General features: G+C 43.3%; 1 protein-coding gene across 7 annotated transcripts in view; it reads right to left on the minus strand.

The window, feature by feature from the left end:
• LRRFIP2 (LRR binding FLII interacting protein 2) overlaps positions 1-11,329 on the minus strand; it is a 68,288-nt gene extending 56,959 nt beyond the window's left edge. For 5 of the 7 annotated variants that reach the window (XM_066627763.1, XM_066627762.1, XM_066627760.1 and 2 more), the window contains exon 1: positions 11,153-11,329. The gene's annotated coding sequence lies outside the window, so the exon portion shown is untranslated. Of the gene's footprint in view, positions 1-2,810; positions 2,830-7,751; positions 7,831-8,021; positions 8,083-11,152 lie in introns of those variants that run through there. The other 2 variants (XM_066627758.1, XM_066627759.1) reach the window with 2 other exon arrangements.
• Positions 11,330-19,495: the final 8,166 nt, after the last annotated feature.

Below are 19,495 nucleotides of genomic sequence, written 5' to 3' on the forward strand. Positions count from 1 at the left end.
TCTTAGCATTGCGATGGAAGGCAGTACTCTATATTCATGTAACAACTAACCCAGTTGTCTCTACTCTGACCAGTGACAGCATCCAACCTGAAGGAAAAGTATTTTACAGCTCTGTTGTATTAACCAGAGAAAACAGAGATTGAAACTAGGACCCTCAATATGCAACACATGTGCCCTGCTGCTGAGCTGTAAGCCCTTCAAATGAAATTCTGAAAGACAAGAACGTTTCTCAATAATCAAAGAATCATAAAAGATAAGCATATAAGAACAAACAAAGAAAGAACCAGCCTTGTTTCTTCACTATATTGCTAATTTATATATTAAACACTATTATATAACAGCTGTTCAGTTTTCTACAGGGTACCTGCCTGTCATCCCTCCCTTCCTGTCATATGGGCTAAATGTTAATACATTTGTGAACTAATCACTGAGGATGACTACAGAAACAATCAAAATGCTGATGTAGCTTATGTAAGCGAATAAAGATAGAAACATTCACAGAGCTTAATAACAGGAGCTATATATTACTGGCAGAAAGTGAGAGACAGGGTCCAAGGTGGTAAGAGGGCTGGAAAGTAATAACAATAGGGCCTCATAAGTTAAAAAGAGAAAATACACAATGGAAAGATGCACAATGGAAGAGGATAAAAGTAGACAGGAGTATGAGAAATTTGAACCTGTGGATTGGATAGGTAAGACAGGACAAAATGCTAAGGTAGAAGGGAATAAGGGCAATGGAAATTGAAAATTGTGAAAAGGAGCAATTGAGAAAGGATTATAGGTTCCAGGTTCCTCACCTGGAACCTATGGAGAAAAGAACTTGTTGTGGGCAATAAGGAATGAGATAGTAACCTTGAACAGAAAGAGAACATGACAGTTAGGAAGTCAACTAGGAAAAAGGTCAAACTGTGAGGTTGGTACAGGAAGCAGGACAGAGAATGGACTGAAAGCAGGAATGTGATAGACAGGAGAGTGGTATGGATCTGAAGGAAGAAGGGAAATCTCTCAGGGGAGGGATATGCACTGTTGCCCAGAAATGAATAGTGCTTTAAAGGCTGGGGAGAAGCTGTGGGCAAAGGAGCCTGAAGGGGCAGCAGGGTGAACTGAATTAGCTAACCCCTGCTAATTGGGTAAGAGGCACTTTTTCAAGTGGGTGCTCCTTTTTTTAGCAGGGGGAGAGTAACTGGCCCACCTCACCCCAGCACTGTCTGTTCTAGTGGCTGTCTGCTGGTATTCATTTGCATCTTTTTAGATTGTGAGCCCTTTTGGGACAGGGAGCCATTTCGTTATTTGATTTTTCTCTGTAAACCGCTTTGTGAACTTTTAGTTGAAAAGCGGTATATAAATACTGTTGTTAATAATAATAATAATAATAATAATAATAATAATAATAATAATAATAATAATTTTATGTACTAATTTAATTAACCCACCAAATACTTGATTGCACGTGTCTAGTAACTACAAAGCACATGCGTTGTAACATTTTCCTTTCATAATAATTATGACTCATACTCCATATTGCTTTTTATGGATTATCCTTTATAATTGCTTTATTGTCACACCCAAGGAAAGCAAATTTGTTATAATAAAATAGCTGAGCTTTGCCTTATGCGACTTGATCAAAAAACAGGACCAACACCAATAGAAAGTAAAGACCAAACATCTATCATAAAAACTAAAAAATACTCTCAAGTAAGTACTAAAAATACTCTCAGTACTTTTGAAGACCTGCAAAGGATTACCAATAGGGGGAGAAAAATATTCACAAGTCAACAAAAGGGTGAAGAAACATTCAGAGAAGGAGAAATTCATAATTTTGAGGGAGAAAAAACACCACAGAACTCAAAAGTAACCATTTACATTAAGGCCCTAATACAATAAAGTGCTTTAGAGATTCAAAACACTAATTTATTGGACTGGCGTTTATACATCATACCCCTGGGGGCTGGAGATAAGAATAGGCCCTCAGTTTGGCTGTACTTGTCGTAAGAGGCGACTAAACAGCCACTGGGTAGATGGGACTCGTCAGCCTGGGAAGGCAGCTCATCTGAGAGAAGGAAAACTCTGATCCCAAACCTCCACTGCCTTGTGGCTACATCCAGTTATGGAAAAGGCTTCAGGAGTCAACCTTGAGGCAAAATCCGGAGCCGGAGTCCCTGAGGCAGTTTATGGCTGAACACAGTCACGTTCTGGCAACTCCTGCGACGCCGCTGGAACCAACCGTATTGGCCTCTGCCTTTCCACTGGACCATTTCAGCAACGTGGAGAGGGGGGATTTGCTGCATGGGTAACAGCCTATCCCCCATACCTACTTTACCCAGGCTTCGCGCACTGGAGAGGACACTCTGTTCCAGAACCACCATTCAGAGCGTGACACCACAGTCTTCCGAGACTGAAGGATGCCAACCAAGTTTATACATCAACATCCTTTACACTTAATAAAACCATCATGTGTAATGCTAGCCAAAATTTGCGACAATAAACTTCTATTGAAACTTATGCTAGAAAAACGGAAGCCTCAGAGGCTAAAATACACGCATTAACCGACTTCACTGTTTATTGCCAAGAGAGAGTGCAGCATATTGGTTATACTACGATCTGCAAACCACAAAGTCCCTAGTTCAAATGTCAGCATAGCCACAGGCTCTCGGAGCAATCATAAGCAAGTCACTATTCCTCAGTCTTCATCTTCAACATGGGCAATACTACCTACTCCCACATCACACCTAATTTGGCCATTAGTTTCATCTGAAGTTTTTCTTCTTTTACATCCCTCAAATGCAGAATCCAAAACTTTTAACTCTTACCTTCTCTCTCAAGTTGGCTTTTGTATCTTCTTTCAAAATACATCCTGATGGTTTCTCTACAACTTAACCCATCTACACAGAAGTAGAGTACACATTTGATTCCTGTTGCATATATACAATGTTGAGCAGAAATGGCTTAAGCTAAGTGGGTGAAGGTTGATAATATAGTCATTGTCTGGTAAAAAACTTGAAGCATATCTAGTTAACATCTTGATACCACCCTACTCTTCTATTTCAAGGTATTTTCATGAACAAAACTTAAAGTGACAAACCACCCTTCAAAAAAAGCTTTTTCCAGGGTGGCTGACAGTGTTTAAAATACAATCAACTAAAACAAAATTAAAGCAGCAGATAAAAACAGCTTTACAAAATTTTGCATAGACTAAATTCATAATTTAAAAGCTTGAGAAAATATGAAGGTTTTCAACCAGATACCAAAAACATGACAAAATCGACATCAGGTGAACTTCTCTGGGGAAAGCGTACCATAACTAGGATGCCACTACTAAGAAGCTCACCATCCCCATCATTAAAAAAAAAAAATTTGCCTCATGCTAGCCTAATATAGAGCAAGTTTTCAGTGGTCTGCATTCCTCTAACCAGCACTTCATCTAAAGCACTGCTGCTCTTAAGTCTGTCCCTGGACAGTGAAATACCTAGTCAAAGATGGGGAGTGCATTGGCAGATAACTGTGCCAGTAGTTGGAGGAGTGAAATGACATGAAGCAGCCACAAGACTTAATGAGAAATTTGGCCACTTTAGAGGAATCTGTGTCAGAGAAAATGGGAATAATGCGAAATAAATTTTATAAAAGCTGTCTTAGGGATCCCACTGAATCAAAAGACGAGATAGAAATTTAGCAGATTTAAGCAGAGAAGTTAAAATTACAATCAGATGCATGCATATAACTTGACAGCAAAGTTTAAATCTCTATGATTTTTTTTACTCTATGATTTTTTTTACATCATGCCATAAGTAAACATATAGACAATATATGAAACCAAATTTTACAGAGGTATCGCTAGAGGCAGCAACACCAGGGTGGTGACTTGTGTGCTGTTACTTTTAGGTTCTCCCAGAGACCGGCACAGTGCTGCCACCAGCACTTTTGCAATCTTGCTACTGCCTCTGATCCTTCCCGTTTGGAGGCTCTCACTGAGTCTCCAAAGGAGAAGGATATGGGGCAGTAGCAAGATTGCAAAGCTGCCAAAACATGGAGGAGGAAGAGGCAGCATCTGCACACCTATGACCACACTGGTGCTGCTTTTCCCACTATCTTGGTTGGGCCTCACATGGCACTCCCTTCCAAACAGGCATCCAAGGTGACCTGCAACCCCCCTCCAATTGCTACACCACTTAATTCTACTTTATGTTCTTCACAAGCTCTGAAATCTAATTAACTAGTTCTCGCACATAAACATTTCCCTGACCTACAGTGCAATACTTTCTATTCTCTAGTTTACTTATATTAAAAGATACCTGTCATATCAAACTCACTTCTCCCTGAATCATAACTGCACAAGCATTCTGAAAGTTGTTTATATAATAATGATAAAAATTAACCCTCCCCCTAGCAAAGTGCCAAAAATTGATCTACAAGTGGGAACCACCTTAACCAGAATTGCAGTCCTCCTTTCTAAAATCTTCCTGACTCAAATTTTTAAGTTGCTTCAACGAACACATAAGATCTTGATTTTAAAAAAGAACTGCGCCCTCAAGTGTAAAAATCCCAGTCTTCAAGTTAATGTTCTCAAGCGTCATTATTTTCACTAATTATCAATGCCTATTTCAGTAACTTCTTGGATTTGCATGGGGAATTTCATTTTTTTAAAAACACTATGCAATCTGCAACAATCTAATGTTATTGCAACCAGCTGTAGAATTATTCAGTGGCAGAAAGATAACACTATAAGTACTTCTCTTGAGGGACATTTTCCAAGTTCCAACTGGAATTATAATTCTGCTAATGATACTGTAATACTTAAAATTACTTAAGAGCAATTCTTTGAATTGCAAAGAATTGCAAATCCTTTGAAATTTGCAATTATTTAGCAACACTTGCATTGCAAATTTAACTCATAGCACTGCTAACAGTTTGGTTCTCAAACTGTTTAGCACTGGAACCCACTTTTTAGAATGCCAATCTGTTGAGACCCACCAGAAGTGATGGCATTAACCTGGAAGTGATGTCATGGTTGGAGGCGACATCATCAAGCAGAAAAATTTTTAACATCCCTCCATACAACAAAATCAAAATCAATCAAGTACCGTATTTTTCACTCCATAAGACGCACTTTTTCCGCCCAAAAAAGTGGGGGGGAAAGTGTGTGCGTCTTATGGAGCGAATACTGCAAAAAAAAAACTCCGCCCCAGCCCTGGCCCCGCCCCCTGCCCGCTCGCTCTGCTCTGCTCTGCTTCCCCGGGCAGTCAGAGGCTGAGCTGGCTGGGGGGCTCCTGCCTTCCCTCAGTGCTGTGGCAGCGCTGGAGGGCGCCCAAGCCCGCGTGTCTACTCAGAAGTAAGTCTCAGAATCAGTGGGGCTCACTCCCAGGAAAGCGTGGGTGGGGTGGCAGTCTCGCTGCCCAATCCTGTGCATGCCTACTCTGAAGTAAGTCCCATTAGAGTCAGGGGGGCTTACTCCCAGGAAATCCTCTCTCTCCCCCCCCAAGCCTGGAGCATCACAGCCTCTCTTTCCCCCCACCCCAAGCCTGGAACATCACAGCCTCTCTCCCACCAAGCCTGGAGCATCACAGCCTCTCTCTCCCCCCCCCCCAAAGCCTGGAGCATCACAGCCTCTCTCTCTCCACTCCCCCAAGCCTGGAGCATCACAGCCTCTCTTTCTCTCCCCCCCCCAAGCCTGGAGCATCACAGCTTCTCTCTTCCCCCCCCAAGCCTGGAGCATCACAGCCTCTTTCCCCCCCCCAAAGCCTGGAGCATCACAGCCTCTCTCTCTCTCTTCCCCCCCAAGCCTGGAGCATCACAGCCTCTCTCTCTCCCCCCCCAAGCCTGGAGCATCACAGCTTCTCTCTTCCCCCCCCCAAGCCTGGAGCATCACAGACTCTTGCCCCCCCCCAAGCCTAGAGCATCACAGACTCTTCCCCCCCCAAGCCTGGAGCATCACAGCTTCTCTCTCCCCCCCCCCAAGCCTGGAGCATCACAGACTCTTCCCCCCCCAAGCCTGGAGCATCACAGCTTCTCTCTTCCCCCCCCCCAAGCCTGGAGCATTACAGCCTCTCTTTCCCCCCACCCCAAACCTGGAGCATCACAACTTCTCTGCAACACAAACACTTTCCCCCCTCTCTCTCACACACAGGCTGCCCCCTTCTCTTACACACAGATGCTCTGCCCCCCCCCACACACTCACACAGCAGGGGAGGGGCGCTTTCACTCACCTCATCCAGCATCTCAATGTAAGCCCCCCCCATCACAAAGAAAAAACTGTCTCCTTGGTCAGAATGCCAGTGTTTGCTTATTGCACAAGCCCCAGGTATCACCATAAATCCAGAGGTTTGTTGTGTCTTGAGAATTCAAGTTGTGGTTGGACTTTCCACTTGTTCATTTGTACTGGAATCACAGAAGAACTGTCGAGGAGGTAGATGTGGTGTCAGCAGTGGCCCCTTTAAGGGTAAGGCCTGGGCATCCAGCAGAGTGTGCTACACAGCTGCAGCCACTGGAAGGCAATAGGGCCCTCAGGGATATAAGGAATACCTGAGGCAGAAAGGGTTTGTGGGTTTTGAAGGAGTGCAGGTTGGAGGTAGGAGAGGAGACTGACTGGGTTTATTGAATTTGGAATCTGACTGTGGATTGTGACTGGACTTGGATACCCTGATGGATTTGACTAACCTACCTGGAACCTGACCTTGGACTGTAATTTGGCTTATTGGCTCTGGACTCTGATTTGGCAACTCTGATTGATGGGACTGATTTACTTGGCATCTGTGGACTCGAACTGGACTCACTTTTGCTTGCTGCACTGGTGAGTTGCACAAGGTGGACTGATCAGCCTTAAGCGGGCACGAGGCCCAGTGGATTGGAATTTGGCAGAACATCATTGTAGCAGAAAGATAATGTGATCCCCTATTTGTGTGCACCTGCTTTTGTGAGCTTCATAAATTCTGACTCTAGCGATGATGAGTTCTTGGGGTTTCCAGAAAACTAGAGTACTCAAACCTTTAAGTCTCTCCATTTGTTAATGACAGTGATAATGGTTCTTAATGCCACTGTTGACTGCTGTTCACTTTACATGGTTCAAATGTTGTTCTGTTATAATTTATTAAATATTTTATTACACTGTTTGGTTCAGAATATTTTTTTCCTGTTTTCCTCCTCTAAAAACTAGGTGCGTCTTATGGTCAGGTGCGTCTTATGGAGCGAAAAATACGGTAAATCAAAAGTTAAAAAGTTTAAAAATTTATTTTTATAAAGATATAAAGATAAGGTGTATATGTGTGTGTGTGTGTGTGTGTATGAACACTCCTAATCCTTCCAAAGGCTATCCACACTGACCCAAGCATAAGGCCCATTCACTCTCATTGTTAAAAGCACATACAAAGTAGCCTGTTAAAAGTACAGATCTGTAACATTTCCCCAAATGCAATCACATACCATGGTAGTATCAATTCTAATATATTAAAAATAAAATCCACATTGAAATCAATGGACCCACCTGGAATTGGCTCGCAACCCAACCAGTGGGTCCTGACCCACAGTTTGAGAAACATTGTTCTAGCATAAGAATTAGAATTATTTAACAAGAGAGTTCAGAGAAGACATTGCTATGAAAGATGCATGTTCAAATGATTATCCTCTTGAGCAAATAACCAAGCTAAAGCACAATGTAATAAGGCAGATGTGGCTTTGTGCAGCAACTGTGAAGGACTCCTCAATCACTGAAGCCCAAATAAAAATCTATATATTTAACAGGATAGTTATATTTGGTTAACCTTTTTCCTTCTTGGTTCTATAGCTCTCATTGTTTCAAACGAAAAGGCATCTTTCTTCCTTTTTTACAACATCAGAATACTGTGGATAAAAAGGGGAGCAGAAAAAGAGCTGATGAAGGTGATAAAATGATTTTGCTTACATGCTCTATTTTTAAAGTCACTAGTGTAGTTACACAGCAAGTGGAACACTATGCTGCAGTCTAAATATATTTCCAAGTATATAAGCTCCACTAAAGTCAAAGGAATTTACTGCCAAGTAATGTTACTTACAGAGTACTGGAAGTCCCCATAACTGCAGATCCCATATCCCAGATTCACTTATCTGTAGATCGGGTCTGTGGGGTCCCCCATGCTAGGCTTCCCTTGCTGCCAGATGATGGGGGAAACGTTCACCCATATCCACGTTTTCATGAAACCACAAAGGGTTCCAGAACGAAATTCCCATAAATATGAGGGTAAACCTGTACAATATAACAACAGAAAGAACAAATGGCCTTTGGGGCAAAAAAAACAAATTTATATTAACATAAGCTTTTGTTGTCTAGAGGCCATTTTATCAGATGTGTGAAATGTTATCCTCAAGAAGCAGGTACAGAAAATTTTTTTGAAACAGTGGGACTAAATAACTGCACAGTACAAGAATGTACTGTAATTTGGCCCATATCACCAGACACACCGACAACTGAAGAAAAGACTTCATATGTCTGATGAAATTGGCTCTAGCCTACACATAAGAAGAGTGTCGCTGGATCAGGCAAAGGCCTGTCTAGTTCAGCTTCTTCTATCTCACAATAACCCACCAGATGCCTGAGGGAGCACACAAGAGACCTGCATCTGATTGCCACTCCCTTGCATTTGGCATTCTGAGCTAGCCTATTTCTAAAATGAGGATGGGTTGAATATACCCATCATGGCTTGTAACCTGTGATGGACTTTTCCCCCATAAATCTGTACAATCCCCTTTTAGGTCAGATGCCATCGCTACATCCTGTGGCAAGGAGTTCCACAAACCAATTACATGCTGGGTGAGGAAACATTTTCTTTTGACTCTTCTAACTCTCCCATCACTCAATTTTAGGAATGAACACTTTAAAATAAATGAGTTAGCCTTTAAAAGGCCAAAAAATTCTGTGTTTTTGGTGCAGCAGACTAACTCAGCTACCCTTTGAACAAAATACTATTAATATTAATAATCATTCTGGAAAAGCTCCATGCATTCTTGCTTTCCCAGTTCAGTCAATGGAGACAACAGTTCCCCATTCCTAATGAGTATTACTAAGCATCACAACTTTTCTTATAGAGCAATCATAAACATGTTTACCAAATAGTAAGTCACCCTGAGTTCAATGGAACCTACTCCCTAGTAAGCATGTTTAGTAATGCCATCTTAACTGCACAAGTGTTTGAATATCTTGCTGACCTCATCACTATTAAAATAAAGTAACACTACTGGTCTCCCTCACATATACACAGTTTGCACCAGAAGTCCTGATCTTTCTAACACAGAGCATTACAAACTAGATGTTTCTTCCACACTATCTCATCCACTCTACCCCTTCAACAGCAGAGACTCAATAGTCCAACAAATAGTCAGGGGAACAAAACAGACTTGACTTTATCCCAAATCAACTATTTTAGCAGCAGTTCAATTTACTTTAGGATACTCTAATATTACTATCACACTCTTATACTGTACTCTCATCTCATTTAACTGGAATAACTTCCCTATAGCTTCCTATTCAGTATCACCAATACAGATTTCTGCCCCCACTTCACTATCAGTATGTGTATCAGCTGAAATCTTTTATTAGTATAATAAGCCGTTATTTGAACCTTATGTACTGCAGTTGTTTTGCCTATTTTGCCTTGTAGCTACTGCTACAAAAAAGAAGTATTCATTAAAATTCCACCACCTTTTCCATCCTTACTGTGAACATAACTGGGGATTGAAGACTGCTGAAGAGTAACTAACCTGGAATTAAATGATCTTCAGTACACACCCTGACAAGGCATTTGAACAATGTCTAAAGGGTAACTAACAAGCATTAAGTAGAGGTGACAAGTCCAGACCCCAAAAGGCTTCCTGTTAGGCAGCAATCCTCAGCACACTTACCTTGAAATAATTTATAGTGACATTAATAGAAGTTACTTCTAAATAAGTATAAGAAGGACTGCAAGAGTTACAGAAAAAGGAAATATTTTATCAGGTGTGTTTGTTTTACCCTACCATAAAGCCAGAACCACGGTTCACTGTAGCAAGCAACTCTAAATGCACAGTCCTACACATCTTAAGATCGTAAACTCCTGGTGGTATGGATTGCTCCATTTTTTGAGCCTATGATGCTCTGCTTTCCAGTGGCACTACACTGTGTATTCCACACTGTGTATTCTAATAGCTGCCTTGGGTGCCCTCCAGGGAGAAAGGTGGATTGCAAAGCAAATCAATCAATCATAGGACTACAATACATATTTGTTCAGGCCTGTCTACTTCAATTGTAAGCAGAACTAGAACCCACAACCACAACAAGCAGACACCCAAGAATCCTGTTCACTGCTCTGCAGGCCAATTGGCCACTACCCTACACTTGTCCTGTCATCTACAGACCACTATTCCCTAAGCCTCTGGTCTAGGCTGACTAGATGTCATAACTGCAAAAGAGGACAAGGCGCCCCAAAATGTAGGACACCCAAGAAAAATGTAGGATGCAACCGGTGGCATAGCTGGAGGGGGGCGAGACGCTCAGGCTGACAGGGAGCCTCAGCAGGGTGGGCAAGCGCCCCCCCCTTCAGAGCCATTCCCAGCAGGATTCCCACCGGGAATTAAACACTACATTACTTATAACTAACTTTGAAACTCTATTACATATGGTTTTATGACATGCAATTTATTAGTACCAAGAAGGCTCTGCGCTGCCTGCAAGGAACAGGAGGGCCTTTCAGTTCTTTTCCAGGACGGGGGCTGAAAAAGAGGACGTGTCCTAGAAAGAGAGGACGCCTGCTTAGCCTGCTCCTGCCCCTTGTGCAGGGACAGCTGAAGCCTGGGCAGGCCCCCCTCCCTCAGCCAGCCTCACCAAGGAGCCTGGTCCACGGAACCCCCCCCCCCCGACTTCCAGGGCTTCCTGTGCGGCCGCCCTGCCCCTTCCTGCATGTCGGGACGTCTCCCCTCCCAGCCACCAGCTCCGGCTCCCACGGAGGGCCCCGCTGTCTCGCCAGAGGACGGCTCTGGCCGCGGGCAGGGCAGGGCGGGGCAGCAGAGGGCCCAGAGCGCCTCCTCTCCCTCGGACAACGAGGCAGGGATGCCGCCGGCTTCTCCTCAGAGCCAGCCCCGCCCGCAGGGATTTGGGCAGACACGGGCTCCCCCTTCTCCCCTCTCTTGCCGGCAGACACAGCCGCGTCCTCACCTCGCGCCCACGGCTGGGTCCGAGTCGACTTGCAAGCAGCGCGAGGCCAGTAACGGCCGTTCGGGGGGGGCCGAGCGCCTGCTCGGTCACGGAGCTGCCGTTGCGACCGCCGGGAGCTCCGAGTGTCACCGGCAAGCCAGACCTTCCGCCAGCTGCGGCGAGGAACTCTTCCCCACACGCACCAGGCAGCTGTGCGCATGCGTCACGCCTTGGCCGGGGAGGAGGAGCCGCAGGCGGTGGCCGGCAATGCAAAGGCGCATGCGCAGAGCAGAGCGCGAGTGGCTTCTGTTGAGTCCTCGTGGGGCGGGTCAGTCTCCTCAGGCTGCCTGAAGAAGCCTCTCGGAGCTGGCACTGCCCGGGGGGCCCCTCATGGGAGCTTTTGGGCTGGCTCACAGGAGAGCTGACAGCCCAAGCCTAGGCATGTCTACTCAGAAGTAAGTCCCAGCCTAGTCAATGGCGTTTACTCCCAGGAAAGTGTGGATAGGAGTGTAGCCTGACAGCCCAATCTAGGCATGTCTACTCAGAAGTAAGCCCCATTGTAGTCAATGGGACTTACTCCCAGGAAAGTGTGGATAGGAATGGGCTCTGAGACATACTGTGACAACTTTCACAAAGGACCTTCTTAAGCCATTTATGCCCACTGTAGCGTATACGCAACAGGGATCAAAAGTGTACACACCTGTGGGCTGGGCAGCAATTAGTTCAATCATTCTGTGCCCTGATAGCCCAGAACTGCTCCCCAAATAGGGTGCCTGGATGCCTTACCCACAAAAGAGGGCCAGGCACCCCAAAATGTAGGACAGGACTAAATAAAAGCTGAAAACACTCATATTGATTTCATGGGGTTAACTTAAACCAACTATTTTCAACCATTGCGCCATGGCACATTGGTGTGCCACAAGTGATCCACAGTTGTGCCACAGGAATTTGGGGGAAGGTCATTTATTAGTAGGGCCAATGGGGGATGTGTGCCCCCCCACTGGCAACATAATGTGCCTTGTCAATTGTCAAAAGCCTGATGGTGTGCCTTGACATTTTAGTGCCTTGTCAGCATGCCCTGAGGTGAAAATGCTTGAAAATCACTGATTTAAACACTAAATTACTTGTTAATTTAAATCTATATTTCATATAATTTATTAATTACAAGATGGCTCTGAGCTGCCTGTTTACAGGGAAAAGCAGTTTCAAGAAATTTCAGTTCTTTTTCAGGACATGAGGCTAAAAAAGAGGACATGTCCTGGTCACCCTATTCCCAAACCGTTTAGCACCAGGACCCACTTTTAAAAATGACAATCTATCGTGATCCACTAGACAAAAAAAAGAGACCTGGAAATATATAATATTTTATTTATTAATAAATAATGATAATTGGGGTTCTGTGCTCCTGAGCCTGCTTGAAATTTTACATACAGTATGTGTGTGTGAAGACATTTGCTAGACTCTCCCTAGGAATGGAGTTCAAGGACTGTTCTTCAAAACCTTCACAGTCATTCCAGGGTACCCAGAAGGCTGAACTGGAGAGCAAGGTGTGCAGTTAGGGATTTATAGTTCCAAATTCTATACAGGTATACTCAGAAAGAAGTCTCAATGGGACTTATTTCCAGGTAAGTGCGTATAGGATTGCAGCCTACATTTTGTCTGTACCATTTCCAGGTTTTGAGCAGTCTTTGGAGAAATCACCCTCGATTCCCTCATTGTGCCCCCCCTTCTTGCCATTGCTTCCAGCTGCTGCTTTTTCTCTTATCCATTTCCTGCTTACTGGCTAACGAGTGAGTAAATGGCAGTACCTGCTTCTCCTTACAGCTATCATTCATATAATCTTGGGCCAGCCTTGCCATGCAGCAGCAACTCCACTGTGGGTTTCAATCCTCTTCCAGTTTGCTAAGAGCAAGTCAGAAGAAGATCATAGCAGTGACAACCACCTTCTACTTTCAGCACTGCTGGAGGAAAAAAAGAAAGTGGCTACAGCTCCAAATAATTTCTCCACATCTACCTGGTGCTTACAAAGCATCAAGAAGGCACAGGGAGAGTGATTTGGAGCCCTTGCTTTTTCCCCCTTTCTCTTTACTTAGAAGCAATGATGGGCCAGCCTCCCTGCTCTGCACTGCTTCTGTTTGTCCTGAACAGGAAAGGTGGGGGGTGGGGAGCTGGGTTCCCAAAGAGAAACAGCACAGAGCAGGGAGGCTGGCCCATGAGGACACAATAGGTAAATGAAAGAGGAAATGGGGTACATCCACACATTGGGGGCACACCCACACTCTCATCCATGGGAGGGTTTGTGTGCACACACAGAGGTGGCATTCAGGGTGGAACTTGGGTGATGCAGAGGAGAAAGCAAGCAGGTACCAATGGTAAGGAGAAGCAGGAGCCAGGGGGCTTCAACCCAGTGTGGCCTTTTGCTGGTACCTAACCATGTCAACTCATAACACAAGTTTATTAAAACATTTTCTATAAATGTCATATTCCTTCATAGAATATGACTCACCTCTATCAGCCTATTTTATGCATCTCATGGGTAATCTTTCATTATTAAAGCACATGTCTCACCAGAGAGGACAGCTAGTACCACAATTGTTTTTTTTAACTATTTTTCTTCCATTGCACCCACTGCACCTCCTTTTTAGAAAAGGTTACTGTATTTTCCCCACACAGAGGGAGCTCCTATGAAGCAAGGAACAAAGTCCTCCTGCTCACACCTGGGAATCCTCTCCACGGGTGTTACATGATAGATGTTTTATCTGTGCTCTCTCTTTCATTTCCCAAATTTAGAAGCATTTTTTCTAAAATGTAGAAGTTTTGAAATTGAAATTTGAAATTGAAATCACATTGCTTATTCATTTAATAAATGAATTTATGCTTGTTTATTCGTTAATAAAAATGTCATCAGTACCTAAGTGCTAGGTCTCTCATGAGAAGCCTCCACATTATTAAAGGTTGCACACTCTCACATGCCAAAATCAGGTCAATAAGTGCCATTAGTTAGCCAGGAGGTGGCTTTGCCAGGAACGTGATATTTACTACAAGCAGCATGTCAAAATGTCATCCTCACAATTTGGTCATACAATATTTCTCCAATTCCCTGAAAGTGAATAAAGATCTATGAGAGTGGGATTACCCTGCTAAACTCCAGATGACCTAAGAAATTCCAGGACAGATCGCCAGACGTATCATTTACTTCTCTGTATCAGAAGGTGGGCTGAGTCAAAATAGCTGGAGAGAGAAGTTGGTCCTAAGTGTTTCTGTTTATAGAAGCCTGTCTATGTTTAACAGAGTGGTTTGATTCAAAAGGTATTTGACTCAGAGATTATAAACCCAGAATCTGTACTTGAAGGCTTTATTTATCCCAGTACCTCCTTCTGAGAACTGACCCCCCCCCCAAACATAATTCAGTTCTATACCTTCATCCTACACCAGTGGTTCCCAAACATTTTCGACTGGCACCTCTATTGACCTACTGGGCCATTGGCCATGGCTCACCATTAGGGCTACAATCCTATACATTGTATAGGATGGCAGGTTTTCATGAGGATTCCACAGCTCCCCTGGCTGGTTTTTGTGGTTCGCCGGGGGATCCACAGCTCACAAGTTAGGAACCACTGTCCTATACAAATGCCTAGTCTGATGATCCTGGATTACTTGGAAGTATTACTTGGAAGTAAATCCCACTGAGCTCAGTGGCGCTTATTCCCAAATAACTCTGTCTAGGACTGCAGTCTTGGAGCCCAGTCCTGAGCAATTTAGTTCCAGAAGTATGAGCATAGCACTGCCATTGGGGAGGATAGATTTGGGCCCTAAGTCCCCAAGATAAGTACTGGGGGTGAATCCAGTGGCAATGGTACATGTTGGCTCCTACCCCCTCCAGCAGCTGCCTCACCACCCTTTTTCTCTCCTCAGACTTGTGCCAGCAAAATCACTGATGCGAGTCAGAAGACACCCACTGCAGGGTGGGAGGCTTACAGAGGGGAGAGAGGATTTAAAGATTTGGGCTGTTTGCTTCTGAAGACCCATCATCTGGGGGTTTTATGCAAGTAAAGAATTTACATATTTGTAATTTCTTCAATTCTTCAATCACTTGTTTCAAAGTGGTCTCATTGATTCAAATCAGTTAATGCTTCAAACACTATGCAACTTTGATTCAAGAAATTGCATTTTGGACTCAGACAAATGCAGAGATACTAGATATTATGTGCAGTGTTCTGGGGAGGTAACAATACATAGTCAATTATTTTCCCAGACCCAGTAGCTCTAGTTCAGACTGTCTTTCATGTACACTGAGAGGTTGGCCACAGAAGATAATTGACTTTTTTCTTCCATGCTGGGTAATGCGCCCTGCATGCATGCATGCACTGTAAACATGGACTGTTTGTCAATATCAAAGAAAAAAGCCATGTAAAGTTCTTGTAAAGAACTCCGCAGGGGCATCAGAGCATCACAGATCTTTTGATACGTTGTGACTATGACTGCACTTTAAGTGTCAGACATTCTGCAACAATGTTAATTTTGATAAGAGATCACATTATTAATGTGCTTGTCATGCAATGAGATCAGTGTGCAGTATGTATAACAATGCTTCTATTTGCCTAGCAATAGCCTGCCATGTCACAAATCCAGAAGTAATGACTCATCCTCAGCATTGAGCAAGAGGAACTGCTGCAATGTGAAAGTGAAGATTCCTTTCAAACACAGAATTCTAAAAGCAAATAGGCAATGCATGCAACTCATGCAACTCATGTTACAAATCACAGCCCAATCCTATCCATTTCGCTACCCCGTCGATGCTGCAATGCCAAAATGGCGACTACTGCACCCTGTGGTGGGGCAGGGCAGTTGCAGAGCTCTCCTCTGGGTAAGGGAACAAATGTTACCTGGGGTAAGCCTCTGCAGCACAGAGGGGTCTAATAAAACTTCCAACAGCTAAATAGCTAGTGCAGGTCTGCATGGACCCACACCACAGGAACAGGTCTGGGAAGGTGGTTAGGATATTGGCAGCACCAATCATGCCCCTCTCCTGGGCCTTCCCCCACCCAGTTTTATGCCCTCCTTGCCCCATTCCACCCTCTTTCACCCCCTCACATCCTTCCATCACCCTCTCATCTGTCTTGCTGACTTACCCCATTGGCAATTGGCAGGAGAAGTGCTGGAGTGGGCAGGAAGGTGCAGACCTTCCTGCTAGTGCTGCTGGCAAAACTCTGAGCAGTGCATTGACAGAGCACCTTTTGCTACTGGCACTGACTATTGTAAAGCAATCAGAGCTAGCAGAAAGGAAGACCTGATGACAGCTGGTAAGTATAAGATTGGGTTCTTAAAGACCAAGCCAACATACTTTGCGGATTGTATGACTACTTCGACAGAATCAGGTTTTTTATCCCTTTAACTTTCTAAAAAGTTCTTTCTTTGCTTGGCTGACCACATCTGATAAATGTTCTCCTGCATGTCTGTGTCTGTGCCATTCTATGTCTCTGTGTGAGACAGCTCTGGAAATGTGAAATCTTCCAGGACTGTATGGATGGAATCTCTGACGACTGTTACACCAAGAGGAAGTCTTTTCAGCCATGTTTGTACATTTTTCTCCAATGAAATGGCTTGGCGTGCACAATCATGTTCCCTATATACCATAAGTAGGACATTTTTCTTTAATGATGCAGCAAAAATGTGTCTCATTTCAGAACACACAGGATCTTTTCTGGCAGGACTAAAAGGACAATTGTTTACTTTTCTGGGAAGCAATACACAGTATCCTAGGAAAGCATGTTGCAATGTTATGTTATGACAGCAACAATTCCTAATATAGCCTTATAGTTGTATACATTAATGCTGTTGTTTTTAAATTCTGTATGGCCATTCGTCCTTGGATTTAGACAGGCCCTGGGAATCTGCAGAAATGAGGAAGCATACTTTAGTCAGATAAATGTAAAGGAACATGCAAAATGAGACAAACTTGGAAAGAGAGAGGGGGAAACCTCTGGCACAAACAGCAGTTCACTAACTTTCAAGAACAAAAGCCTATAGAAAATGTGTGTGTGTGCCTACTCTATTGGAAAAAAATAAATTACATTGTAAACTCCTTGGGTCAGGGACCTTCATTTTTGATGTTACTAAGGCATCATGCACCATGCAGGTGGATCAATCGATATCACAGCTCATAGTCCAGGATGCAAAGAACTGTGCAACAACTGGTTCTGCATACCCCAACTGGGACAGTACCCCATTCCATCCTATACTATACAGAACAATCATTTTTTTAAACAGAACAAGGTTTAAAAGTAATTTCCAATATGGTATGGAAGTTTTGTCTTTGAATAGAGAGTAAAAATACAAAATTGGGTGTGCACAGGCCTTTGGATGTACTCAAAGGATCTCCTTTGGATCCTGGCCATAGTTTTGCCCTATTTATACATTTATAGGCGAAATGTTGTTCCTGCTTAAATTTCATAGTACTCCAATTCACTTATTTTCAGGCTTGGCAGCCTAGGAGTATATAACTGTAGTAGCCATTATAGTATAGTATAGTATGGAATGGTATGGTATAGTATATTGCAACCCTCTAAGAAGGTTTGGAAGCTGCAATTTGTGCAGAATGTGGCAGCTTGGGTGGTTACGGGGCTAGACATTATGACTCTACTGCACCACTGCTTTCGCAGCTATACTGGCTGCCCATTCGCTTCTGGTTCCAATTCAAGGTACTAGTACTAACCATTAAGGCCCTCTATGATTTGGGTCCAGGCTACCTGAAAGACTGCCATATATTCCAGCCTGCCCTCTGAGGGGGCTCTTCTACAAGTGCCACCTCTCACCCAAGTGAGAGGGTGGCAACTCAGGGACAAACCTTTTCTGTAGTCATGCCACAACTATGAAATTCTCTCCCAGGGGAATTGAGAACTACTTCCTCCCTCATAGATTTTGGGTGAGGGCTGAAAACACATCCATTTTGTCTGGCTTTTGGTTGTTGAGTGGATATCTGCTCTCTATGCTCTGAAATAGTGCTATGGCTTGACTGCTTCCCTGGCTGAACTAATTTGTTCCCTCAATGACTCAACCATATGCGTTAGGTTTTTGTTTGGTTTTTATGTTTCACTGCATAATGTCAAAATTAATGTAGTTGAGTTGGCATTGTTTGGACTTTTAACAAGGAAATACTAATACTAAAAATAATTATAATGCATTTTTTTTAAAAAGCATTTTTAAAAATAAAATCTGGTTTGTTTAGATTCTTTTATTCTTTTCAACAAAGAGTGCTAACCTGACTTTACCTTGGGGGAGGACTTAGGGCACAATCCTAATCAGGTCTACTCAGAAGTAAGTTCTATTTTGTTCAATGGGGCTTATTCTCAGGAAAGTGTGGTTAGGATTGCAGCCTTCATCTAAAACAGTGACAGAGAAATTGGCACCCACAGAAGGAAAGCTGCTTGTGTTAATAAATTAGGAAATAGCTGAGTTTATTCCAAAACATTTATTATTCTTATTGCATTATTTTAGGATTCTATCAGTGAAGTCATACTGTTTGGTTTTCCTCATTAGTGTTACTCTCCTCTTTTACAGCAGACCAACAAATACTTTTTCCAGTAGCTGCTGTAGCCCAATCAATTATGCTGATGCACAGGCAAAAACTCTTTGATACAATCAATAGTATATACTGACTGCAGTTGCTGCCTTTGTACAAAAACGACATACTCTTCTTTTATTCCAGACACAATGGATAGGGGAACCAGTGTCTATTGTGCTGGCAAGGGGAAAGCAATCAATAGCTAAACATTTTTATGCTTCAGATCACTAGGGAAGAAAAATATCTGAGAAAGATAACATGGACTACCTTAGAAGAAAGCCTACAAGTATTTTTATTTCAATGTCTAAATCCTTTGATAGGGGGTAAGTAATTTATGGAGTGATTGCTAGAGCAAACTTCTCAGGGAATATCATACAAAATAATGTAGGTTCTACATGGATGAGGTCTGGTTTCTTGTTTATGAACTTCTTGTTTATGAAGGTGGTGCAACTGTCTTCATAAACAGGAAATGCCAGATCTCATCTGCATGGAGGGAAGATCACCATGTGACATTCTATGACAGGTTTACTCCAATAGTCATTCCATTTAATCTTCTCTTTCTTTAAGGTTGCCAGTTCTCTAGGCTTGGCTGGAAATCTCCAGATGATTAAAGCAATGCTAGAGATTTTAACCAGGATTTCTTTGGTGTAGGCCCCAACCCTATCCAAATCCCCTCTCCGATGCATGTGTGCCAAAAAGGCATGCACTTCATGGTGTGGGGCAATTGGACATCCTGTAGGAGCGAAGTACAAACATTTTGTGCTTACCATGTGGTAGGCTGCCTGATCACCAGTGAGACT

This window comes from Tiliqua scincoides, chromosome 5 (genome assembly GCF_035046505.1).
Source record: "Tiliqua scincoides isolate rTilSci1 chromosome 5, rTilSci1.hap2, whole genome shotgun sequence".
NCBI classification, from domain to species: Eukaryota; Metazoa; Chordata; class Lepidosauria; order Squamata; family Scincidae; genus Tiliqua; species Tiliqua scincoides.